The sequence below is a fragment of the Lontra canadensis genome, unplaced genomic scaffold (assembly GCF_010015895.1).
Source record: "Lontra canadensis isolate GAN:19392208 unplaced genomic scaffold, GSC_riverotter_1.0 scaffold3, whole genome shotgun sequence".
NCBI lineage: Eukaryota > Metazoa > Chordata > Mammalia > Carnivora > Mustelidae > Lontra > Lontra canadensis.
Genome location: NW_022630997.1, coordinates 39478132 through 39505487, shown reverse-complemented (window position 1 = coordinate 39505487; position 27356 = coordinate 39478132).

The window sequence follows — 27356 nt, the reverse complement described above, 5'->3', positions numbered from 1 at the left end:
CCTCTCTAACAATCCAAGGCTGGTAAACTGCATAAGAGGAACACATCTTTTACTAAATCCTCACTGAGAAGGCCAGGCTATAGGTCACGAATAAGACTCCAAACAAGTCTTCAACTTCCCCAGTTTTTAATAGTCTATCACTTATTCAAAGAGATTTAATTACTCACTGAATATGTGTCTCAGAATTTTAAGAAGGCAGAGGAATTCAAGACACTCTCTACCACATTTGAGAAGTAATCCAAACTGAGAATGCCAAAGGCAACATATAATTGCAAGACATCGTGTTAGGTCCGATATGGAATATAATTCCAATGAATTGGAATGTGACTTTATGTTAAGATTTGATGTGAGACGTCAGAAATGTAAAGATAGACCAAGTCTATCTTTCAGGTTTATGCTGGTCAATAAATATTTAGTGCATTCCTGCACATTGTCGTACAAGATCTGAAACGTGGAAGTAGTTTTAAGAAGTGGCAAACTATCCGTCTGTATGTGTTTCCTATTGTTGCTCTAACTAATTACCACAAACTCAGTGACTTAAACAATACAAATTTATAATCGTAGAGTTTTGGAGGTCAAAAATCTAAAAATGGGTCTCCCTGGGCTCACATCACAGTATCAGTAAGGCAGCATTCTTCTGGAGGCTTTGAGGGAAACCCTCTTTCCTCACCTTTTCCAGCTTTCGGAAGGTGCCTGCATTCCTCAGCTTATGGCCCCTTTCCTCCATCTACAAAGCTAACAATGCCCCTCTGACCATAGTTACATCTCCCTCTGACTCTCTTGTACTTTCTTCTTCCACTTTTTTTTTTAAGATTTTATTTATTTATTTGTCAAGAGAGAGAGCACAAGCAGGGGAAGTGGCAGCCAGAGGGAGAAGAAACCTCCCCACTGAGCAGGGAGCTCGATGCCAGACTCGATCCCAGGACCTGGGATCATGACCTGAACCGAAGGCAGACACTTGACCAACTGAGCCACCCAGGTGTCCCTCCTCGTTCACTTTTAAGAACCCTGGTGAATACTGTGAGCTCACACAGTGAGATAACTCAAGAAAATCTTATTTTAAGGTCAGCTGATTAGTAGCATCAATCCCATCTGCAACCTTAATTCCTCTTTGCAATGTAAAATAACATATTTATAGGTCTGTGGATTAGAAGGTGGACAGCACACATGTGGGAGGAGACTTGAAAAGGATAGAGAAGGCTCTCCCTTAAAGTAGAGTGGGACTGCATAATCAGAAGTTAGCTTTCCAGGGCGCCTGGGTGGCTCAGTGGGTTAAGCCGCTGCCTTCGGCTCAGGTCATGATCTCAGGGTCCTGGGATCGAGTCCCGCATCGGGCTCTCTGCTCATCAGGGAGCCTGCTTCCCTCTCTCTCTCTGCCTGCCTCTCTGTCTACTTGTGATCTCTGTCTGTCAAATAAATAAATAAAATCTTTAAAAAAAAAAAAAGAAGTCAGCTTTCCAGCAAAGACATTTTATGACACTTTGACATTGTACAAGGAACTGAAAATCTCTAACTTTAGCTTCCCCACTGGTATGATGGGCATGGCAACATTTTACTACCAGCCAGCAAGTATGTTTAAAGTGGCAGAGCAGGGTTCTTGAGTGGCTGTCGGTTGAGTGTCTGCCCTGGACTCAAGTTATGATCTCAGGGTCCTGGAACTGGGCCCTGAGTTGGGCTTCCTGCTCAGTGGCGAGCCAACTTCTTCCTCTCCCTCCTCCCCTCCCCTCCCCCAACTTGTGTGGGCTCTCTCTTTCTCTCAAATAAATAACCAAAATCTTTAAAAAAATAAAGTGGCAGAATATCTGATCATATATACAAACAGAGCTTATTTAACCTTTCTCTGACTATTTTACATTTTAACAACTCTGAATTTTGCTATTTATAATAGCAATGACCCTGCAATACACATCACTATATAGCACTGATTATTTCCCTGTGATAATGTCCAAATTGTAGCCACACTGGATCCAAAGGTGTGAATGCCTTGAAGGATATTGACAATTTCCAAAAAGTCAGGATAGTTGCAAGTGTGTATCTTGGAAGAAGCACGGATGAAACAAATAAATCTGCTCATGCTTAGTCCTCCTTGGTTCCTGAGGCCTATCATGAAGTGTTTCATGATTCACATTTTTTTGCTTCATGATCACCAAATGCAAAGTTAAACCTTGATTGTAACCTGATGAAAGACCCTCAAGTCGATGACCCAGTTAAGCCACGCCCAGATTCCTGACCAAAAAAAAACTATGAGATGATAATTCTGTACTTTTTTTAAAGCCACTGAGTTTTGCAGTACGTCATTACACAGCAATAGATTGATCATATAGTCCTTGAAGGAATGCAGTTTCTTACCTTCTTAGGAGACTAAGGCTTTCCTCGTAATGATTGCGTAAGAAAGTAGGTCGGGCTGTGGGTTTTGAACATTCTCACGTTCATGGCCCCTGTACAAAGTGGCTGGAAGTATACTGTGTCCTTCAGGCCAACCAGCTTCAGGGTAGCTCAGGTTTGGGAAGTAGGGAATTGGAATATGCCACCTTTCCATTGCCCACATGCAGAGTTTACTCCACCTTAGAAGAAATTTCTGCAAGAAAGAAAAATAAGAATCAAATGGCGCTCGTAGGAGAGAGAGTTTTTGAGCTATAGTCTCTCTGGTGTCCTTAATTGCACATTTTTATTTAGGTTCAGCCAACTGGCATTTAAACACCATTTTAATTAGGTTAGCACTGGAAAAAGAAGAGTATTTGGTTTGAGTTTCTTGTTCCAACTTCCTTTCTTAATTGCCTTTTCATTCAAGCCAAAGACTTATGGTGGCAGCCACAGCCCAGTTGAAAAACAATTCATTGTATCAGTGACTCGGCCTCATAACAGAGCACCTTAATAAGACCAAGTCCTGTACTTCCTGACTCCCTAAGATGGATTATGTTCATAGTCCATTATTTGAACGAGAGTATCTGACTTATGGCAAATCTATCTGAAACAGCATTGTAGAACTGTATTTTATCTTTAAGAAATGTATTTTATAAAAGTAAGATATTTACTTCTGTTGCAGGAAGGAATTTAAGCAGAAAAATTTCTCTCTAATGTTTGTTGAATCATATGAGAATGATGAGGGGGAACAGGGTGATACATCAACCAACTAACTTGAAAAACTCAGTTGTATTTTTATTTCAGGAAGAAAGGCTGAGCTAAGGGTGCCCTGTGGTATTGCATGAAATACTTTTCTTCTTTTTCCAAGTCATGCATATCACCCAGGAATTCACAAGGGTAGCATCTCTGTTCTCTATTACTTAAATTTGCACAAGCATGCGATCAATTCTTCTTTCCTTTCCTTCCTCTTTAGGGCTTGTGAAAGGAGTTGAAATTTACAGTCTTTGAGGATGGCAATCTTTGTTTGCAATCATAGAATCATAGAATGTAAGAACCAGAAGGGATCTCTGAGATTATCTGGTCTGACCCTCTCATTTTACAAGTGAGGTAACCAAGACCCTTTAGCAAATGATTCTATGTGTGACTAATTCTTTTAACGACACTCGGAGCCCTGAACCAGAAGAGACCAGGATCAGGATTCACAAAGAGCAAAGAAATCACGCTCACAGGCGAGGAGTTTTAACTTCATTTCAGTACATTATTTTCTTTCTTTTTTTTTTTTTTTTTTGAAGAAATCAGGACAGAAGATCAAGGACAGAAGGCAGTCGTGGCAGAGCCCCAGGTTCTCAGCCTGGCCTCCCCATTCTCTAAGTCTGTGACCTAGGGAAAGCCTCTTAATGTCTCAATTTCTGCATGAATAACCAGGGACAAAACAATAAGGCCAACCTCTCGGGTCGTGGTGAAGATAACATGAGCAACTGCATGGAAAGCTCCCAGCACAGGGCCCCACTCTTAACAAGTACTCAAGAAATGTGTGTGATCATTATTACTAGTTTTTATGAGAATCATACCATCCCAAACATGCTAACCCTTAACAATAGCAAACCATGTCACCTTTTGGGCCTCAGTTTGGCCACATGTAAACGGAAGGAATTTCAGCATTAAGACTCACTCGATCTTGGGTTCTCCTCTCCAGCTGACCTGGATTTAGAAGCAACCTCTTCAACTTACAATGGCCTCTTCCATCAGCTCACACCCTGTCTCTGCACCACTGGACCAGAAGTACCATGAGGGTAGAGCTCACAGTTGACTCTTAGGTGCTTTTCCTTTGGACCTAATACAGTATCTTTGACTAATAGGCCCCCTTATTAAATCAACACTTAGCTGTTTAACTTTTATTACTTCTAGAAACAAGGCCAGCTTGATAGGTTAATGGCCAAAAAAAGATCCTAGCTAAACAGCAGCAGAGGATAACATATCAGAAAACTCTCCAGAGAGCTCAGGATTAACGCCAACAGCTCAGGCAACAGTGGACTCTCAGTGCACTTGGGGCTGTGGGAAAGCTGGTAGGAGGAATTGAGACAAGAATTGGACCAAGACATCAATTGAACAGTTGGAACCAAATGGAAAGATCAGTTTTAATGGAGGAGAGTCTGTGGAGGGAGGTTAGGCTAGGTCTACTGGTAGAGAAGGGTACAATAACACTTATTCGTTACTTTTCGTCATCCCTGAGATAAAAGAAAAGAAATGGTGTCGTTGCTGGTTTTTTTAAAAGTACTTGAAATGTAGTTTTTAAACTCTTTGGTTACAAAGCACATGCTCTAAGGAGTGGCCCTGGCATTGTTTTTCACACTTCTTGTCTGCCTTCCACGGAGCTTCAGTGACAGGCAAAGGCTTTGGAGAAAACAAAATACAGTGTTTGGCTCACTCAAATGGACTGTCCCCTGTTGTCAGGGCTTAAATTTTAAATCATTCTGGCCACCCGATGTGGAACCCAGCAAAGAACCTTTGTCAGGAAAAGGTCAGATGCAGTTATTAACACAGAGTGACAACCGTACTTCAGAGAACAATTGCCCTCTCCTGTCCCTGCAACCTTCATGGAATTCTTTGCTGACAATCTCTTCATTTCCTTACATTGTCAGCAAGATATTTAACAGCCCCTTGTCGTCCATCTTGGCTCTCTCAGAGGTGTGGGCCAGGAGAGTGCAGGGTAACTTGGGAGAACAAAATAAAGAACATATTAATCTCTGGCCAGGTCAATTCAATGCCACTTGAGTGAACATTTAACTTTTTGTCATTGTTTTTGCTTTGTTAACAAGACTGAGGCAACTCTGAGCCACAACTGTGGCATTTTAGACCTGGAAAGAGTTCTATCCATCCCCCTAGGAACCCCAAAGAGTGCCAGAATTCTTTGACCCCATGGCCAATATCGTGATTTATATGGGTCCATTCTCCATCATTCTATGCCCCTGAGGTCTCAGTCACTATAGGAAGACCTTGGTTTCTGGTGATCTTGGGCCAGGTCAACCCACACACTACTGTGATTTGGCCACATGTTGCATCCTGGCACAGCTTGATGTTCTCTGTCATGAGGTTGAATTTTGCCTGTCCTGAATGGACATATTAATGCATTTCTCTAGACTTACAGGACTAGGTCAAAATGAGCAAAGTTGTGAGGATATTTTGCTGTATAGATGATGGAGAAGTGACAGGGTTAACACTTCCTGAATAATACAGGTGTAAGAGAAAGACAGTAATGCAAAATCTTGTAGCCATCCATGATTATAAGAGTCCTCTATCTTGATCTGGGTAAGCAGGACCTTAGAAGCAGAGTGGCAAACTGTACTGACAACCTCTTTTCTAAATGTGTATCCGTGTGTGTGTGTGTGTGTGTGTGTGTACATCTGCATGTGAGCATGCACATATTTCCAAAATCCAAATAGTTATGCATATAGAGGGATGAAGAAGACCAAAACAATGGAAGGAGAAATGACATGTAGGCTATTGGCAACCAGCATTTTTTCATGTAAGTACTCAAATCAAGTAATTACCATGAATTACCAGTTGCTGGTCTAGATGCTACGTATGGGTCAAGCCACTGTCCTCAGGTAGGGGGAGGGTCTCTGCATCTCTCTGTTTTCTTTGTGTGCTACTACCATCTACCCTTGAACCAGCCAGCCCTGTCCCAGTTAGATTTTATAAAAAGCTCTTTCCCCAGAATGGTGGTGCCTGTGGAGGGAAGGAAATCTTCTCCGGAGAGCATGTTGAGACCAAGAGAAGCCATGATAACTGATAAAATGATGAGCTCCCCGGGGAAATCTCCACAGGCCTGGCACTAGCTCCGTGATTAGTCTTGTCCTCATTGGGGGATGCACATTGCCTTTTTCTGGCCTCTCGGAAGGAATAATATATGATTTGGATATTACTCTGCTATTGACATGCTGGCATTTCTGCTTTAACAATTTTAAAAGAAACAAGGAGTTTACAGTTCTGGGTACTTAATAATCCTGGAAGACAGCTGAGGATGGTTGCAGGAATGCATAGTACATCACCCCCTGCCCCCACCAGTCTTCCTTAGGTCATTAAACATAGCCATAAGGATTTGCGCACCATCTAAGAAAAGAGTTGTGGATGAGGGGTATTTTCAATAAGATGGGGTTAGGGATCACAAGTCATATTCCCTCCACACATGATTTCCTCATGAAGATTGGAAATTTTTAATTGCTTTAGAGTGAGCTGACCTGTTTCATAGTGGTACTGTGGCAAGGACCATAATTGGATGTGAACTTTCTCCAAATCTGTAGAATAACAAGTCTTGCCAAAAATGAGCCCACCTCTGCTTTACCCACTTGAGGGTAGACATAGGTACCACAGGCAGAGCTCATAGTTTTTGAATCACTTTTTGGAGATGTCCTTGGGTATCACCTCTAATAATGTCCTTATTCTGTAAATAGGTCTGTACCACTTCCGGTCCATGACATGAATTTGTTTTGATTTCTAATGTGGAGAGGTGCCGAATGAGAAAAAAACACCACCACTGAGTTGAAGTGGAATAGAAAAGTTTGTAGTTAGACGCAAAGAAAGATTGTTTACAACATTTTTAATCAGTTTTATTTGACTTTTTAAAAAATTGACTTGTTTATAAAGTTTGAATTCTTACTTCTTACCCACTAGTGATTATTTCTTTGCTTTTTGTTAGGCCTAAACTCTGAAACCAAAACCAAAGCCAAACCAAACCAAACCAAACCAAACAAGCCCAACCTTACAGGAAGACCCACATAAAGGTAGAAACTATGGAGTGAAGAACAAGCAGTCTAATCTGAACCATTGCTATACTGTCCACGTGGCATAGTTCTTTTGGTGGAGCTCAGTCTGAGGTATTATATTAATGTTTCAAAGGAGAAAAATGAAGGTTCTAAAACTCCGAAGAAGTCCCCACTTACGGGATAGAGGTGTTTGGGAGTAGCATAGATGGGGAGGTCTCTCTCCTTGGCTTGTAGATGGCCATCTATTCCCTGTATTTTCCTAGTCTTCTGCTGTGTATGTCTGTGTTCTAATCTCCTCTTTTTATAGGGAAACCCACCATATTGGATTTGAGCCCACTCTAATGAGCTCATTTAACCTTAACTATGTCTTTAAAAGAAATCCTATCTCCAAACACAGTCATGTTCTGAAATACTGGGAAGTGGGACTTCAACATAGAAATTTGGGAGGGATTCATTTCAACCCATAACAGTGTGTGAGGGCACACAGTATCTTCCATCTTCACATCTTCTCCTCTCCTGTTTTGGGTCTCCTCCCTGATGCACGTGACTCACTCAAGCTTGTCCCGACTCTCCTGGGAAGCGAAGTCATACATACACGGGCAACTCCTTTGAGCATCCCATTTCCTTCCTCATCCATGCTCCCAATAGCAGTGTACGTGAGCTATTTATTTCTTACTTCTTCCCAACACCTCATTTTGTTAAACTTCTAAGTCTGATGATGGTGAAATATCTCAATTTCAAAATTTGCATTTTCTTCTTCTTTCTGGATTAGATTGCCTACCTTTCATGGGTATTGGTTACCTTCTTGGTGTCTCCTCTTTAAATTGCCTATTGTCATTTTAGGTAGTGTTGAGTAACTTTTCTTACTGATACACTGAATCTATTGTATATTCTGAATTCAAAACTTTGTCAATGATATTTGCTGTGAGCACCTTCTTGTTTGTGGCTTGTCTTTTCACTTTTTTCTGAAGACTTTGATGAAGTAGGAAATTTTCAATAATCTTCTGTCTCTTACTTAGGATACCTCCCAAAAGCCTTTAAAGATATTCTTCGCATATTTTTACCTTAAATTTTTAAAGTTTTGACCTTCATCCTTTTCATCTTCTGGGGAAAAAAAATATAAAGTGTGAGGTAAAAACCTGGTTTTGTTTCCATGTGACTGTGACTAACTAGTTACCTCAACATTATTTACTTGGTAGAAAGTCCCTTTCCCACTATTCTGTATTGGCATACTCATCAACATGGAGCTCCTATGTTTATTTGTGGCACTAATTCTGAACTACTGGTTAATTTTTTTTATCTAGGCATAAATACCATAGTGTCTTAACAACTAATACTTTGTTAAGACTTATTATTTGATAGGCAATTCGCACTCATTTTTTTCCTTAATCCCCATTACCTATTTTAGCCCATCCTTTCACCCACCTCCCCTCTGGCAACCAACATTTTTTGTTTTTGTTTGTCTCCTTTTTTCTTTGTTTGTTTTGTTTCTTTAATTCTACCTATGAGTACAACCATAAAGTATTTGTCTTTCTCTGATGGACTCATTTCACTTAATATTATACTCTCTAGATTCATCCATGTTGTTGCAGATGGCAAGATTTCATTCCTTTTAGGCTGAGTAATAGTCCATTGTGTGTATATATACCACAACTTCTTTATCCATTCATCTATGGATGGATACTTGGGTTGCTTCCATATCTTGGTTATTATTGTAAATAATGCTGCAGAAAACATAGGTGTGGATAAACATTTTTGAGTTAGTGTTTTCATTTTCTTTGGGTAAATGCCAGTAGTGGAATTACTGGATCATGTGGTAATTCTATTAATTTTATGAAGAACATTCCATACCGTTTTTTACAGTGAATGCACCAATCTACATTCCCATCAACAGTGTACTTTTTCTCCACATCCTCACCAACTCTTGTTATTTCTTGTGTTTTTTATTTTAGTCATTCTGACAGGTGGAAGGTGATATCTCATTTTGGTTTTAATTTGCACTTCCCTGATGATTAGTGATGTTAAGCATCTTTTCACGTGCCTGTTGGCCATCTGTATGTCTTCTTTGGGAAAAAAAAAATTATCTCTTCAGGTCCTCTGCCCATTTTTTAATTGGATATTTTTTTGGAATTAAGTTGTATACATTTTTTAAAATTAAATTTCAGATACTCGTCCCATATTGGATATATCATTTGTAAATATCTTCTTCCACTTAGTAGGTTCCTTGTCATTTTGTGAATTGTTTCTTTGGCTAAGGAGAAGCTTTTCATTTTGATGTTTCCCTTCATAAATTTCCCCCCTCATTTTATTTTTTAAATTGACTTCTTATATCATTTATTTTTATATTTTTTATATCATTTATCTTTTTATATTTTTATATCATTTATCTTTTTCTATCTTTTACCTTTTTCTTTTTCACCTTTTTATATGAATTTAAGAATCACCTTGTTAAATCACTCCCTCAATTTTGCATTATAGGAAGGGAGAACATACCCAGGTGCTAAAAGTGACTGATTGGTTTATGCAAATATAAAACTTGAACAGAAGACAGGTGGTGCTCAGCATATCATCAAAGTGACTATCACTGACCCAATGACTCTGAGAAAATGTACAGTTGTGAGTGCTGCCAAACCCAAAAGCCACTGAATTCTTGTTTCACTACCTCGCCTTTATGCCGAAGATGTCATCACATGGCAGGCAAAGGCAACACTTCCATCCAAGACGGTATTTGTTGACACTGGCCTGTCTTGGCACTTGAAAGCAGGTTCACAGCAAGCATTCTTGATCATTTTATTGGCCATCTGCTTTCCAGCATAACTAGAAGTTGTTTTCCCTCACACAGTTAGACTAAAATGACATGTAACTTATACATAAATTTAGAGAATATGAGAAATTTGGGAATATTGAAATTTCTAAAGAATAAACACAGTGTATTTCTTCATGTATTTAGGCATTTTTTGTGTCTATCAATAAAATTATTTTTTTAAATCCATGATGTTCTGAAAGCTTTGTTGCTGTTAGAAATTGTATTTTTTAAATTGTACATTTTTAAAAGATTTTAATTATTTATTTATTTATTTGACAGAAAGAGAGAGAGAGAGCATAAGCACAAGCAGGCAGAGCGGCAGGCAGAGGGAGAGGGAGAAGCAGACTCCCCACAGAGCAGAAAGCCTGAGATGTGGCTCAATCTCAGGCTCCTGGGATCATGACCTGAGCTGAAGGCAGAAGCTTAACTGACTGAGCCACTCAGGCTCCCCTAAGTTGTATTTTTAATTGACTATTTCTAGCATGTAAAAATACTACTAATTTTTATATTGATTTTCTATCTAACAATCTTATTATTTCTAATACTTTGTAGATTCTCTTGGGTTTTTTTAATCATAGAAAATAATATTCTTGTAACATAGTTTGCCCCTTTCTCTCCAACTATTATATGTTTTGTTTCTTTTTTCCTCTTATTGTGTTGGTTAGGAACTCCAATAAAATGTTTGAGGATGTGATAGCAGGAATCTTAAATTTGCTTTTAACTTTAAAGTTTTCTAAAGCTTCACCATGCAGTTAGATATTTCCAGTAGCTTTCAGAAAAATACCATTTTATCAGATTAAGGAAGGACTCCTTCATTTTGCATTTTGATAAGATCTTTCCCTTTTTTAAAAAATCCACAATGAGTGTTCAGTTTCATTAAATTCCCTCTCAGTATTTATTAAAATGGCTATTTTTGCTTCTCTTTACTCTCAAAATCTCATGATTTACATAGAGGGATTTCCTGATATACAGTTCTCCTTGCTTGTTTAATATGGGTATAGATACAGCTATACAGATCTCTTAATATATGCATTGATTTTATTTGATAAATATATGATAGTATGTATTACATATTTCATACCTAAATATAATCATTATAGATTTTTAATATATTCAATGGCAATATGGTATATAATGTAGGACTTCCATCTAATGAGCTATACTTGCGTAGCTTTTATAAGTAAATGAACAAACTGTATACATCACATATATCAATTTCTCTATAAAATATATGTTGAAATATATGTATTTAACATAAAAATTTGGTATTACATGTATTTAATACAATACTGACATATATAATTAATAATATTATACTTAGGAGTCTTACATCTATGTTTAAAGATAAAACCAGTCTATAACTTTATTTTAATTTATCCTTGTCTGATTATATTATCATTATAGTAACAAAAGACAGTGAGCAAGACATTTTCCCCTCTTTTAGTATCTGAAACTATAAGACACATTTCTTCAAAGATAGCCAATTCCCCATAAAACTGTTTTGTTGTTGTTTGGGAAAGAAAGTAAAATTAAAATCTTAAAATTGATTCAGTTTTTGATGGTTATAGTTTTACTCTGATCTACAAGTTTTCTTAAGACAATTGTAGCAATCTGTAATTTCCTTATCTATAGTCCATTTCATCTACATTTTTCAAATTTATTGCCATCATTATTCATCACACTTTTAAACGATTCTTTATTTTCAGAGTATCTAGACTTCAGTCTTATTTGGCTTTCCTAATATTATTTATTCCATTTCATCCTTATGTATATAATCTAAGATTTGTCTCTTTGGGGTGCCTGGGTGGCTTAGTCAGCTCAGGTCATGATCACAGTGTTGTGGGATCCAGACCCTAACTGGGCTCCACGCTCAGCAGGAAGTCTGCTTGTCCCTCTCCCTCCTCATCTGCCCCTCTCTCAGCGTGCTCTCTCTCAAATAAATAAATAATATCTTTTTTAAAAAAGATTTGTCTGTTTTATTGATCAATTTTTTAAAAAGCTTTTCACTATATTGTATTTACTGTCACATCTTTTTATTTTCTGCATCTAACTTTATTTTAATTTTCATTTCATTTACTTTGACAAACACTCATAATTTGCTTCATTTTGTCTTTTTCTTTTTTTTTTTTTTTACAAAGTGGCAGGATTACCTCTCTTATATTCAGTATCTTTATTTTAACCTATCTTCATTTTCAAATATGCACATAACTTTACCTCTGACTAATGCTTTAGCTGCACCTCACAAGCCTTTACGGGCAATATTCCTACTGGGTTTCTAAATGTGTCATAAGTTATTTGTGGTCTCTTCTCTAATTCAAGTGTTAGTTAAAGACAAGAATGCTCAGCTCCAACCTTATGCGTGTTCTTACAATTTTTTTTTTATTTATTTGTCAGAGAGAGAGAGCACAAGCAGGGGGAGCAGCAGGCAGTGGGAGAAGCAGGCTCCCTGCTGAGCAAGGAGCCAGATACGGGACTCAATCCCAGGACCCTGGGACCATGACCTGAACTTAAGGCAGATGCTTAATCAACTAGGCCACCCAGGTGTCCCTATCTTTTATTTTTTAATTTCTAACTCTATTTTCCTGTCGTTAGAAGAGATAAGCTGCATGATATAGATAATTCTAACCGTGTTGAGGTTTTTCTTCTGTGTTTATGGGTTCCATTAGGTTGAGCTGAAAGTTTGAGAAGAGGTGGTTAGGTGAACATGGCAATGAATAGAGAAAGCAGCATGATTTGCTTTAATATTCAGGAGATAATTGTAATTGTATTTCCACTCTTAAAATGTTAAAAGCAAATATACATAATTATAATTTTTAAAGAATCTATAATTTTCAGTGAGAAAAGAAGGATGAAGAAAGGCAGGGACAATGTAACCAAGATGCTAGAAAAAGAGACAGGAAAAAGAAAGACAAAATGAGAAAGCAAATTAAGGGAAATACCTTAGAGTCAAGACGAGTAGAGACAGACTAAATGTAACTTACTTAAAAACAATGACTCTCTGACTGAATACAAAGAACTACTCAATTTTAAGTTAATGCCATAAAAAAATGATGCAGAAAAGTGGAATACAAACTATTTGGGGAAAAGATAAACCAGAAAAATATCACTAAAAAAAAACTAGTGTGGCTTTGTCAATATCAACAACATATAATTTAACCTAAAAAGTATGACTAAAAATTAAAAAAAAAAAAAAACCTATAGAAAGAGATGCCTGGGTGGCTCAGTTGGTTGAGTGTCTGACTCCTGATTGTGGCTCAAGTCATGGTCTCAGGGTAGTGCAATCAAGCCCCATGTCGGGCTCTGTGCTGAGCGTGGAGCCTGCTTGTGATTCTCTTCCATCCCTCTCCCTCTGCTCCTCCCCAGCTTGTGCACATTCTCTCTCTCTTAAAAAAGAAAAAAAAGAAAAAACTATAGCGATAAGCAACAATTATTCAAGATGATATAAAAATCATGAACGTATATGTATACAACAACATACACACATACAAAGTGGAAGTTTTCCCACAATTTTCTCAGAAATTATTAGATAAAGAAGACAAAAAATATATCATGAACATTTTCTTATATCATTTAGATCTTTAATTTCATTTGTAATGCCCTTATAGTTTTTCTTAAATAGATTGACAAGGAAAATAAATAGTCTCTTTTGTTGGACATTTAGTATGATACCAATTTTTTGCTTTGCAAAGAGCACAGTAATAGATACACATTTTGTGCTGTTCTTAGACTCCTGTAGATTTGAATTTCTATCTGGTATCATTTTCTTTCATTCTAAAGAACATCCTTTAGCATTTCTTATGGTGCAGGTCTGCTATCAGCAAATTCTTTCAGTTTTTGTTTGTCCAACAATTTTATCTTCATTTTTGAAGGGTATTTTCACTGTTTATATGTTTCTTGATTTCACCACTTTAAATATGACATTCTATGGTTTTCTGAGCTTCATTGTTTTTAAGAAATCAATATTAATTCATGTTAGTGCTTCCCTGTAAGTGAAGATGTAAAGCATGTCTTTATTTTTATGCTTTCAAAATCTCCCTTGAGGGGCACCTGGGTGGCTCAGTGGGTTAGGGCCTCTGCCTTTGGCTCAGGTCATGATCTCAGGGTCCTGGGATCGAGCCCCACATCGGGCTCTCTGCTCAGCGGGGAGCCTGCTTCCTCCTCTCTCTCTCTCTGCCTGCTGCTCTGCCTACTTGTGATCTCTTAAAAAAAAATTTTTCCCTTGAAATTTTGCTCAACAATTTTATTACATTGTGTATAGAAGTATGTGTGTGTGCACATGCATGTGTGTGTATTATCCTGCTTGGGGTTTTCTGGGTCTCCTGAATCTCATAAAAGAAGTGTTTTTTTAAACTACATTTGGGAAATATTGGCTATTATTTTTTTATTATTATTAACATATAATGTATTATTTGCCCCAGGAGTATAGGTCTGCGAATCATCAGTCTTACACAATTCACAACACTCACCATAACACATACCTTCCCCAGTGTCCATTATCCAGTCACCTCATACCTCCCCATCCTCCAGCAGCTCTCAGTTTGTTTCCTGAGATTAAGAGTATCTTATGGTTTGTCTCCCTCCCAGTCAAATCTTGTTTTATTTTTTCCCTCCCTTCCCCCCATGAACCCCCTGTCTCCCAAATTACTCATATTGGAGAGATCATATGATAGTTCTCAGTCTTTGATTGACTTATTTTGTTTAGCATAATACCCTCTAGTTCCACCCATGTCATTGCAAATGACAAGATTTAGGGGTATTTTTTTGATTGCTGCATAGTATTCCATTCTGTGTATATATATCACATCTTCTTTATCCATTCACCTGTTGATGGACATCTAGGCTCCTTCCATAATTGACTATTGTGGACATTGCTGCTATAAACATTCAGGTGCACAGCCCCTTCAGATCACTACATTTGTATAGTTAGGGTAAATACCCAGTAGTGCAATTGCTGGGTCATATGGTAGCTTTATTTTCAACTTTTTAAGTTTCCCAGAGTGTTTCCCAGAGTGGCTGTACCAGCTTGCATTCCCGCCAACAATGTAGGAGGGTTCCCCTTCCTCCTCATCCTCATCAACATCTGCCATTTCCTAACTGGTTAATTTTAACCATTCTGACTGGTGTAAGGTGGTATCTTATTGTGGTTTTGATTTGTATTTCCCTGATGCAGAGTGATGTTGAGCACTTTCTCATGTGTCTGTTGGCCATGTGGGTGTCTTCTTTGCAGAAATGCCTGTTCATGTCTTCTACCCATTTCTTGATTGGATTATTTGTTCATTGGGTGTTGAGTTTGATAAGTTCTTTATAGATTTGGGATGCTAGCCCTTTGTCTGATAGGTCATTTGCAAATATTTTCTTCCAATCTCTCAGTTGTCTTTTGGTTTTGTTGACTGTTTCCTTTGCTGTGCAAAAGCTTTTGATCTTGATGAAGTCCCAATAGTTCATTATTGCACTTGCTTACCTTGCCTTTGGCAATGTTTCTAGGAAGAAGTTGCCACAGCTGAGGTCGAAGAGGTTGTTGGCTGTGTTCTCCTCAAGGATTTTGATGGATTCTTGTCTCACATTGAGGTCTTTCATTCATTTTGAGTCGATTTTCATGTGTAGTGTAAGGAAATAGTCCAGTTTCATTTTTCTGCAGGTGGCTGTCCAATTTTCCCAACACCATTTGTTGAAGAGACTCTTTTCCATTGGGCATTCTTCCCTGCTTTGTTGAAGATTAGTTGACCATAGAGTTGAGAGTATATTTCTGGGCTCTCTATTTTGTTCCATTGATCTATGTGTCTGTTTTTGTGCCAGTACCATACTGTCTTGATGATGACAGCTTTGTAATAGTGCTTGAAGTCTGGAATTGTGATGCTGACAACTTTGGTTTTCTTTTTCAACATTCTTCTGGCTATTCAGGGTCTTTTCTGGTTCCATATAAATTTTAGGATTATTTGTTCCATTTATTTGAAAAAAGTTGATGGTATTTTGTTAGGGATTGCATTAAACATGTAGATTGTTTGGGGCATTTAGCCCATTAACATTCAGGGATACTATAGAAAGATATGAATTTAGTGCCATTGTATTGCCTGTAAGGTGACTGTTACAGTATATTGTCTCTGTTCCTTTCTGGTCTGTTACTTTTAGGCTCTCTCTTTGCTTAGAGGACCCCTTTCAATATTTCCTGTAGGGCTGGTTTGGTGTTTGCAAATTCTTTTAGACTTTGTCCTGGAAGCTTTTGATCTCTCCTTCTATTTTCAATGGCAATCTAGCTCGATATAGTATTTTTGGCTGGGTGCTTTTCACATTTAGTGCACTGAGTATATCATGCCAGTCCTTTCTGGCCTGCTAGGTCTCTGTGGACAGATCAGCCGCCAGTCTAATACTGTTATAGGTTACAGACCTCTGGTCCCAAGCTGCTTTCAGGATTTTCTCTTTGTCACTGAGACTTGTAAGTTTTATTATCAGATGACCAGGTGTTGACCTATTTTCATTGATTTTGAGGGGAGTTCTCTGTGCCTTCTGGATTTTGATGCTTGTTCCCTTAGCCAAATTAGGGAAATCCTCTGCTATAATTTGCTCCATTATACCTTCTGCCCATCTTTCTCTTTCTTCTTCTTCTGGGATCCCACTTATTCTAATATTCTTTCATCGTGTGGTACCAATTATCTCTCAAAATTCTCCCCTCTTTTTCTCAGCTTATTTATTCTCCATCATTTGGTCTTCTATATCACTAATCCTCTCTTCTTATTTATAATAGCAGTAAGAGCCTCCATTTTTTATTGTACCTCATTAACAGCTTTTTTTTAATTTCAACTTAGTTAGATTTTAGCTCTTTTATTTCTCCAGAAAGGGATTCTCTAATATCTTCCATGCTTTTTTTGAGCCCAAATAGCACCTTGATAATCTTCATTCTAAACTCTAGTTCTGATATATTACCAATGTCCATATTGATTAAGTCCCTAGCCATCAGTACTACCTCTTGTTTTTTTGTTTTTTTGTTTTTTTTGAGGTGAGTTTTTCTGCCTTGTCATTTTATCCAGATAAGAATAGATGAATGAGGGGTGCCTGGGTGGCTCAGTGGGTTAAAGCCTCTGCCTTCAGCTCAGGTCATGATCCCAGGGTTCTGGGATTGAGACCTGCGTCGGGCTCTCTGCTCAGCAGGGAGCCTGCTTCCCCCTCTCTCTCTCTGCCTGCCTCTCTGCCTACTTGTGATCTCTGTCTGTCAAATAAATAAATTAAAAAAAAAAGAATAGATGAATGAGGGAACAAAATACTAAAAGGGTAGCAATGACCCCAGAAATATACACCCTAACCAAATTGGAAGAACCCTGAAACCAGGGGTAGAAGAAGGAGAAAAAAAATTATATATATACATACATACATATACATTTATTATATATATGAATATGAGTATATATGAATATATATTATATTATTTATTATATATTATATATATGTATGTGTGTATATATGTATATATACTGCTGAATAGAACAGAGCCACACACTTGACTTTGGGTATATTTTGGTCTGTTAGAAGAGACTGCCTCCAAAATTTTTAAAGAAAGAAAAACTTATATATGTACAAAAATAAGGGTAAACACAATGAAGGGATGGAATATGATTGTAAAGATGAAAATTTTAAAAGATTCTAAAAAAGGAATTGATAAGAAATGGTAGAAAAAAAGAAAAGAGGAAAGAATGTGATCAGGCTGGAGACTAGAACAAAGCCATGTGCTAGATTTAGGGTATATTTTGATCTGCTAGAAAAAACTGTATCCCAAAATTTTAAAGAAAGAAAAACCTACATGTATACAACAAATAAGGTTAAATACAATGAAGGGACAGAATATGACTATGACAATGAAAATTTAAAAAGATTTTTTGAAAATGTATTGATAAAATAGTTTTAAAAAGGTTAAAATAGAAAAGAGGAAAAATTAAAAAAAATAGAATAAGAAAAAAATAAAAAAAAAAAATTTAACTTTGAAAAACTAAAGAATCATGGGGGAAAAGCCATGAATTCTATGTTCTATATTCCCCTACTCTGGAGTTCTGTGGTTTTCATTGATGGGTAGACTTGGTCTTGGCTGGATGTTCTTGCTGATCTTCCAAGGGAGGGGCCTGTTGCATTGATTCTCAAATGTCTTTGCCCAAGGTGGAATTGCACCACCCTTGCCAGGGACCAGGCTAAGTAATTTGCTCGAGTTTGCTCTCAGAGCTTTTGTTCTCTGGACACTTTCCGTGGAGCTTTGGAGGAGGAGAATGAAGAGGGCAGCCTCCCACTCTCCGGCCCAGAGGAGCCAAGAGCTCAGGGCCCCACTCCTTAGTGCACCCACAGAGAAAAGCGGTCAGTCCCCCATCTCCCTGGTCTCTAGCCATGCTCTGTGCTCCCCTGGCCTGTGACCAAGCATTTCTACCTCTGGTGTATGGCCCCGTTTGGAGTCTCCAAACCCAGCAGATTCCTGTAGCATGCTCCCGCACCACTACCCCCAGGACAGGAAGGAAGGTTAGTCTCCCTGGATCTGCCACTTGTGGGGTCCATCCTCGAAGAGTAGTGGCCTAACTGTGCCTTGGATCATGGTTTAAGGTAACCCCAAGAAGATAGTCCCCTCCTTGGCTCCATCTCTGCAGCCGGCTTCCCCGCTCCAATACATGGGGGCTCTGCCACACTCAGACACCCCTGGTCTTTTTGTGCCCCTAAGGGACCTGAGACCACACTGTCCCCACAAGGTTTCCACCCCCTGCTTAGCCACTGGAGCAATGTCCCTCAGTGGAGCAGACTTCTAAAAGTTCTGATTTTGTGCTCAGCTGCTCTACCGCTTACCAGGGAGCTGGCCCCTCCCCTGAGGTCTATCTTCCCGTATGTCACCTTGGATTCACTTCTCTGCATGTCTTACCTTCCAATATGTGGTTGCTTTTCTGTTCCTAGAATTGCTGCTATTCTTTTCTTCGATCTCCTGTTGAGTTTGTAAGTGTTCAGAATGGTTTGATATCTATCTAGCTAAATTCCTAGGCCCAGTTGAAATTTAGGTCTCCTACTCTTCCACCATCTTGCCCTTCTCTTCTATTGGCTATTATTCCTTCAAAATATTTTTCTGCCTTATTGTCACCATTTCCTGCCTCTAAGACTCCATTACACATATTTGGGGCTGATATTGTCACACTGATGCACTGTCACCTTTCCTCAACTTTTGTCTTTTAACGTTTGGATAATCTCTACTCATCTCTCTGCTTTGTTTCTTTCTATTGTCATTTCTGATTTGCTGTTAAATGTCTCTATTTTTTTTTTTCCACTTAGATTTCTTTTTTTTTTTCTTTCTAGAATTTCTAGTTGCTTTTTCTCTATAGCTTCTTTTTCCTGTACTATGGGCCATGGCTTTCTTATTTCTTTTCATGTCTACTAGGTTTCATTCTTTACTAGATGTTGTTAATGATGAATTGTAAAGGCTCTAGATTTTATTATATTCCTCTGGAGACAGTAGATGTGTATTCAAGTATAGAATTTAATTATGGTTATTCAACTTACATTTGTGTGGGCTTGGTTTATTATATTTTCTTAGGTAGACTTGTGAAAAGCCTGAACTTTTCCTCAAGTTTGTTGTTGTTGTTCTTATTGAACTTGGAAGGACTCACCCTTCAAACTCTGCCCTTTCTATAGGTTTTGTCAGATCTTGGTTTTGTTAGGGAGGTTCTGAGTAGACTTTCTAGACTAGGTGTCTATTCTTAAGGTTTGCCCTTTTTGGCATCTCAGTTGGATGCCAGAGATATCAGCAAGGAGTTAAGGAAGTGTCTCTGCTTCAGCCAGACTGGACTTCCATTGTTCCCTAGCACCTCTTGACCTCTAGTCTATCTGTTCTACTTTCATCTCTGGTGAACTTGCTTTTTGGAAATCCTATTTATTTTGTCCTGTGCAAGTACTTAGTCACAGTCTTCCAGGGAATTCCTACACCTACTTCTGGGACCTCATCTCTGCACAAATTTCTTCTTTCTTGTGTCCTAACCGCAGACTTAGATTCTGCAGTGGCCCTGAACTCTTTTCTGTACCTTCTCAGTTCAGCAAGTTTCCTGAACTCTGTTTGGACTTTAGCTTGCTGCATCATGACCTAAACATGGTTCTCATGCACATCTAGAACACTTGTTCTTAAATGGGCCTGCATCTTTTGTTTTTCTTCTTCAGAAATCAGTTTGGGCTCCCTACTGCCCAGAGTTTTATAAACTTTGTGTTGTCTATATTATTAATAATGGGAGGACTAGTTCCATATCAGTTTTTCTGTCGTAGGTAAAAGCTAAATTCCGATATTGCATTTTTTTATCCTAGAAATTTTATTTGATCTTTTTTTATAGATTCTGAGTCTGTAGCAAAACTTTCTATCTCTTAATCCACTTTGTCCATCTTCATCTCTTTTGTCTTAAACAAATTAATTGCTTTTATTTTAAAGATGTTACCACCCTAATCACCATGGGTCTGTTTCTATTTTCTGTATTATTTTTTCCTTTAGGTATTTGGTTAGATAGTTCTGTCTTTTTGTGTGACTAGTAGTGTTCTGTTTTGTTTGAGGTATAACACATACCCCCAAAGTGCGAAAATCTTAAGTTTATAATTTGTTGAATTTTTATATGGATAATAATCCAATAATCTTAATCACCAAGATTAAGATATAGAATATTTCAGAATCCTGGAAAGCTTGCTTGTACTTCTGCCCAGTCACTAATTCTTAGAGGTAACCATTATTCTGGTTTCTGTGTCTACAGATCAGTTGTTAAACTTCATAAAAATGAAATAATATTTTATGTACCCTTTTGTGTCTAACATCATTCACTTCATGATGTCTTTAAGTTCATCCATGTTGTCCTGTGTATCATTACTGTGTTTTCCCCCATTGTGTGTATTATTCCGTTATCTGGACTTGCCCTATGTTATTTACCATTCTATTCTTGTTGGACACAGAGCTTGCTTCCAAGTGAGGGTACTGAGATATGGTTGTTATGATTATTCTTGTATATGATTTCTGAAACATTTAACCTCTCATTTCTACTGGGTAGAGACAAGTGTATATGGAGCTTTAGTTTTATAAGATATTTCCAGATAATTTACCAAATATTTTGTTCTCATCTCAGTGGAACCTGTTCTTTGGAAGTTTATCAATAATCTTGCTATGTGTAAGTACAGCCCGAATCTCACTCACAGACCTTTAGGGTATCACCAGATATAAGATATTCTTGTTCTACCTCCTCAGCCGACACTATCAGTTCTAATTTTCCCCATTCTCATGGGCATATACTAGTATTTCATAACGGTTTTATTTGGCATCTCTCTCTAATCTTCCTTATTGTTCATTTATTCTAACATTTTATAAATATATAATAAAAATATAGTGATGCAAGATGATACTAACATTTTTCTGAAGGGAAGGTAGAGTTGAGTTTGGAAGGGAAGGTAGATTTGAGTTTGAAGTGATGATATCTCTTGCAGATATTTCTGGGGGTCCCCTGACTGTAATCCTGTGATATGAGGTACACATCTTCCCCTAGGCCTTCCTCAGTTCTTAGTTTATTGGAAATATCCTCATGGGTCTCTATCTGTTAGAATCCTAGCAGCCTTCTAGGTGCTACTCAGTGGCAGAATTTCATATATGTGTATGGTACTTTTTTAAAGAGAGATCTATTTCCTTTATTCATTTATAATTGAAAACTTAAATTGAAGTGTAGTTGACATGTACCACCTTGGTTTCAGGTGGACAACATGGTTATTCCATGATTATATACATTATAAAATACTCCACCCAATATGTGTGGTTACCATCTGCCAATCATAGAATTTTAAAATGGCATCAGATTCACTTTCTTTTTCCTTGATGGCCTCCCTTCGGTCCACAGGAAACACTCAAAACCCTATGCAGGTGGATGCAAAGATAATTTTCAAATGCACACTCTATTTCCCTTGGCCCTGCTGCTCAGTTCAGCAGCTGTAGCCCTTTACGCTGAGATCCTCAGACAGGGTCCCACCGTCGTCAGACTCCAGCTGATGTATATCAGCTCCCCTAGTGGCTTCCCATAACTCATAAACTGGGGACATAGGTTCTTCCCCTCCTTTCCCTTTGGGAAGGATACACAGTGCAGTGTTCACTAAAGAAACTCTCCTCTCATAATCCATTCTTGACAATTGTATGCCCTCAGAGTGGTTGAGGGGTTTCCAGAGTCATGAAACAAACTCTGTTATTTGCTTTGAAAATTTACATTTTAGTGTGTCAACTCACTTGGAAATTTTACATTTGTGGTATTGTGGTAGGCTGAAGAGTTGCCCTACAAATATGTACACATCTGTAGACCATGGTCTGTTGTAATTGTAGCAACAGGAAACTAGCACAGGTCTCTTGGTGCCTCAGGCAAAATTTCAGATTTTGCATGTTGTTGCTCAGGAACAAAATGCCCGTAGAAAACTGGGTTATTTCAATAGTTGGATTCACAGCACATGCAGCTTCTAACTACAGGATATACATGAAGTACTTAGAAGGGCTCCTAAATTCTAAGTTCTCCTCCCCCACAGGCAGTGCTGACACACACACGGCAGAAAGAGTAAGTATCCCTTTTGTGCTCTACCTGGCGGCAAATTCCAGTTCTCTCAGTATTATTAGCCAAGTGACTATGGGGATGTTACTCTATCTATTTTTATTTATCTGTAGAAAAAGGGATAGAATTATCTACTTTCCAGATTTGTCTGAGGACTGAAGTTATTAAAAATTGGAAAACCTTTTACTCAGTACCTGCCATGTAGTAACAGATTTGAAAAGCATAGCCACTGAACAACTAGTTAGTGAAATAATTGATGACAATCTTGGTGACATCTAGATTCATACTGAAGTCAATTTGGAAGCATTTATTGAGCATTTACTCAATGCTCAGGATAATCTTAGGTGCTGTAGAGGGTTTAGAATACTAACCCATAGGTCGTTACAGAGGAGATGACTTCCAGCTTCCATGGATAAGTACTGGGCCGGTCAGTGGCAGCCCAAGTGGGCGAGATGTCTTCCCAATTGCAGAAGACCGTGTCTTTGTGGAAGGTAGTCAGCTTTGAAATGTCAGTTTCCTTCCTGGTAAAAAATAACTGCTCGCCTGATATAAAGTATATTTAGTAGGACTATTGATGAATAAATCATAAAAGAGGCACACTTGAAAGGTTAATATTGACATCCTGTAAGACATAACTTTATATGCAGCACAACTATTGATCGGGCGGTGGTGATGGGCTGGAATGTTCCAGTGCGGATCATTTACAGGAGGGGCAAAGCCAGGGCTCAGAGGACTTGGGCACTTTAAGAAGGTGAAACTTTCTTTAGGCACACATTTTGGAACTTCCAGTGCAGCCCATCAGCTGATTTGTTTGTCTCTTGCGACTATGATAACAAAAGCTGTTCCCTGTGTCCAAGAAGAAACATTTGATATGCTTTGGTTAATCGTGACCCTCCCATTTACCCAGATAAAGGAGTCAAGAAGCTCCTAGGGGCTTGAAAAGCACTTTCAAAAGGAACCTGTGTTTGACTTGTTCAACCCACAAAAAACTAAGAAAAGAAAAGCTTTTTGGTGGTATCTTGAGCCTTTACTAATTCCTTTCTGACTAACGGACATCAACAAGATTATTATTATAAGAAGATGCATCATTTAAGAGTAATGTTTATTTCAGTAATAAATTAGCCCAGAAATCAGTGAATGGCCAATAATTATCCTGGATAGAAGGTAAGATGAGTATATTTGCCTTAGAGAGGTGAATGTACAAAGGGTACTTTTCATTTCTTTTTTCTAACTGCTGCTTATCAAAAGAACAATGAAGGAACCAGTGGCTAGGTCTGGTTGTTTTTTGTATAATTACATAAAGAAAAAGAAAAAAACATTATTGTATACATGCACATACACAAGCATATGTATAGAAGCATATGCTACTATACACAAAACAAATTAGGTTATTAGATTTATTATCTTTAATTTTTCATTTCAAAATCATTTCAAACATATACAACTGTTGCAAAAGCAATGCAAAGTGTACAAACTTTATCCAGATTCTGAAAATGTCAGTAATATAATTATCATAATCAAGAAATTAATGTTGATAAAATATTATTATCTAAACTGTAGATCTTATTAAAATTTCATCAACTGGCTCACTGATATCTATTTTCTGGTCTAGGATCCAACCCAGCATCACACATTACATTTAATTATTACATCTCCTTAACAACCATTAATCTGAAACATTTCTTCTGTGTTTGTCTTTCATGACTTAACATATTTTTTAAAAATACTGGCCAGCTCTTTTATAGATAGTCCTTCAATTTGGGCTGGTCTAAAATTTCTTTGATTCAACTGAAGTTACGCCTTTTGGGCAAGAATACAAAAAAGGGATGTTGTTCTATCCAGTACACAATTCAGAAGTTTTACCTCTTCTTTACCAATTCTTAGCAGTCAATTTGTCCCATAACTGGTAATAGTAACTTTGGTCACTTTGTTGTAGTGATGCTGCCCATTATCTTTTTCTTTTTCTTTTTCTTTTTTTAGTCTTTTGAGAAGTTCCTTCAAGACTGCTAAAAATCCTGTTTATCAGCCCGTCTTTGTTCCCATCCCCAGTTTTAGTATTGATTGATGATACTTACCTAAATGATCATTATTGTGGTTTTTAATTTCCATCATTCCTTTTACATTTATTGCCTGGAATTCAACTGTAAGGATAAATGTCCCCTTCTTGCCCATCTTTTAATTTATTCAATTAGTTATTAATAATAGTATGAACTAGTGAATTCTTATTTTATTCTCTATGTTTTCAAAAAGTTTCTGATTTATCCTTTCTGAGTTTCCTGGGCTTAATGTGTGTATTTTGCTATTTTCTCTTACATCTTACACAGAAGCTAGCCTAATATAGAAATTCTTTGGATCTAAATCTCTGATACAAATAAACTCTTTGGGTTCTAAACATCCTTGTGTATGGCAAGAGGTATGGAACTAACCTGACCTTTTTTGAGTTGGTTACCCAACTGTCCCAGGGCCATTTATTAGAAGTCCATCTTGGCCCCACTGATTTGAGGTATTGGCTTTATCATACACAGACAGCAGCTACCCCCTCCCAGTGTCAAACTCTGTAACTTGAAAACAATAGTCTACTACCTTTAAATTCTTGATTTCTAATATTTCCTTCTTAAGAAAACTCCTTGTTTTCAGTTCTTACTTTAATAGTCTCTTAATTCCTATCTGACCTCATCAAAACTTCAGTCTCTGATGAATTAATCCTACCACTCTCTCATAATCTCTTACTTCTGTTTGCACGCTCTCCTTTTTCAGGTAAGAGTCTGTCATTTACTACAACAGTTCAGTGCTTGAGATCTCAGAAGCTTACAGGGTCAGGCAAGAAACATTAATGATTGAAACCAGCAAGACACAACACAGCAAGAACGTGCAGGGATGTGGTGAATGAAATGGATGTGCTCCATCTAAAAGCATTCAAAGGCATTGTTTTAATACAATGAGCGAACCCAAAAAAAATTGGTGTCCAGGCTAAATGTGTCCATTTGTCTCTCACCTTATTTCCATTTATTGCTATCCTCTAAAACCTCAACTTTTGTTGAACCCACTATCTGCTTTCCCCATGTCTGCATCCCAGTTACTTAATATTGCAGAAGGAAAAAATTATACCGTAGGACTGCTCAGGTTCACTTTCAATTCACTATGACATCTGGAGGTGGGCATTCTGCACCCAGCAGCCATTCTTCCACATTTACTAGAAAGCTTTCTATTCCTCTCTCAGACACGACTATTTCATGTTTCCCCCTTCATGTGCCTTCTTATTAGAATGCTTTTAGCTGCAATAATAGAGTTGCCAACTAAAACGACTTCTGTATGTAAGAAATCCACTCTCTAACTTTATTTACTTGCTATTTACTTGTTTATTTCCTTAGCAATCATTACAGTCTACAAACAGAGGTTTTGTGTACTGTTTCATTTTTTTTATTTCCCTCAACCAGAACATAAACTCTCTGGGGATTAAGATCATATCTCTTAGTATTCACCAAATTCTCCGGGGTCTGCCACAATGGTCGCCATACATTAGATACTCAATAAGACTTGTTAAATGAAGGAATTAATCAGGGCAAATGCTCAGCACATATGAAATTCCAAAAAATCCAGGACAAAGAGTTGTTGCGGGTAAAGTCTAGAGCAGGGCTTGGCAAACTTTTCTCTAAAGGGCCGGATAATAGATATGTTCAGCATTGCAGGCCAGATAGTCTCTGTCACAACTACTCATTTCTGCTACAATAATGGGGAAGCAGCCCCGGGTAATACACTGGGAATGCAGGGGTGGGGGAGGGGGGTTGCTGGATTTGGACCACAGTCATTGTTTGCAGACCTCTGGTCTAGATGAACAGATCTTTGCACCAATCAGAGTCCTGGGTTCACACTGCTACTTGTAGATGCTCAGGAGATTATATAGGAAAATACATATTCACATCTTTATTATTTCCTGAAAGGCAGCACATCCGAGTGGTTTAGAGTGTGGACTCTAGAGCCAGATTACTAGGTTCAAGTCCGGGTCAGCCACTTACATGATTTGTGACCATGAACAAGTCATGCCTCTCTGCCCTTCAGTTTTCTCATCCTTAAAATGAAGATAATTACAGTGTCCATGTCATAGGGGTACATGAGGATTAAATGAGGTAATCTTTGTGAAACACTTAAAGCAGAGCTTGGCACACAGAAAGCGCTAGATGTCTGTGTTGAATAAATGTGGAATAAGTCTTTGGTTAGCACTTCGCTTACTTTGTCTCGTTCTTTTCTCACAGAGGCCCAGAGAAGTGATATATGTATTTTAAAAACATGGAAAGTGGGATTCAGAGAAGCTAACTAAGAGTCCTATGGTCACAGAGCTAGTTAGTGTTAGTATTAGGGCCAAAGAAATACATTTAGAGATTAAAAGCTCCGTGAAGAGAATGTAATACGTTATCTCCAACTCAATAACAATTCAAAATAAAAGTAACCGATACAGATTGGCTTCTACATTGATGTTCAAAGATGGCTGCAAAAACTCTACCATGCTTCCCACCCTTCCCCTTGAAGCTAGGTGGATTTGAGCCTGCTTTGACCAATGGAGTTTGATGAAAGTGACACTGTGTGACTTTCAAGGCTAGACCATAAAGGGCCACTCAGCTTTTGGCCTTGTTCACTAGAAGACAACCTCTTAGAACTCCAAGTTGTCATATAGAAAATCAAATTACCCTGAAGTTGCCATGTTGTGAGGAAGCCCAAGCCACATGGAGACGCTGTGCATATGTTCTTAAGTCAATGGTCCCATTTGAGCCCCGTCTTGGAGTCATCCAAGCCCAAGAGCCATACATGTGAGTGAAAGCCGTCATATGAATCCAGCCTCTGGCTATGGATTAACTCACAGACCTT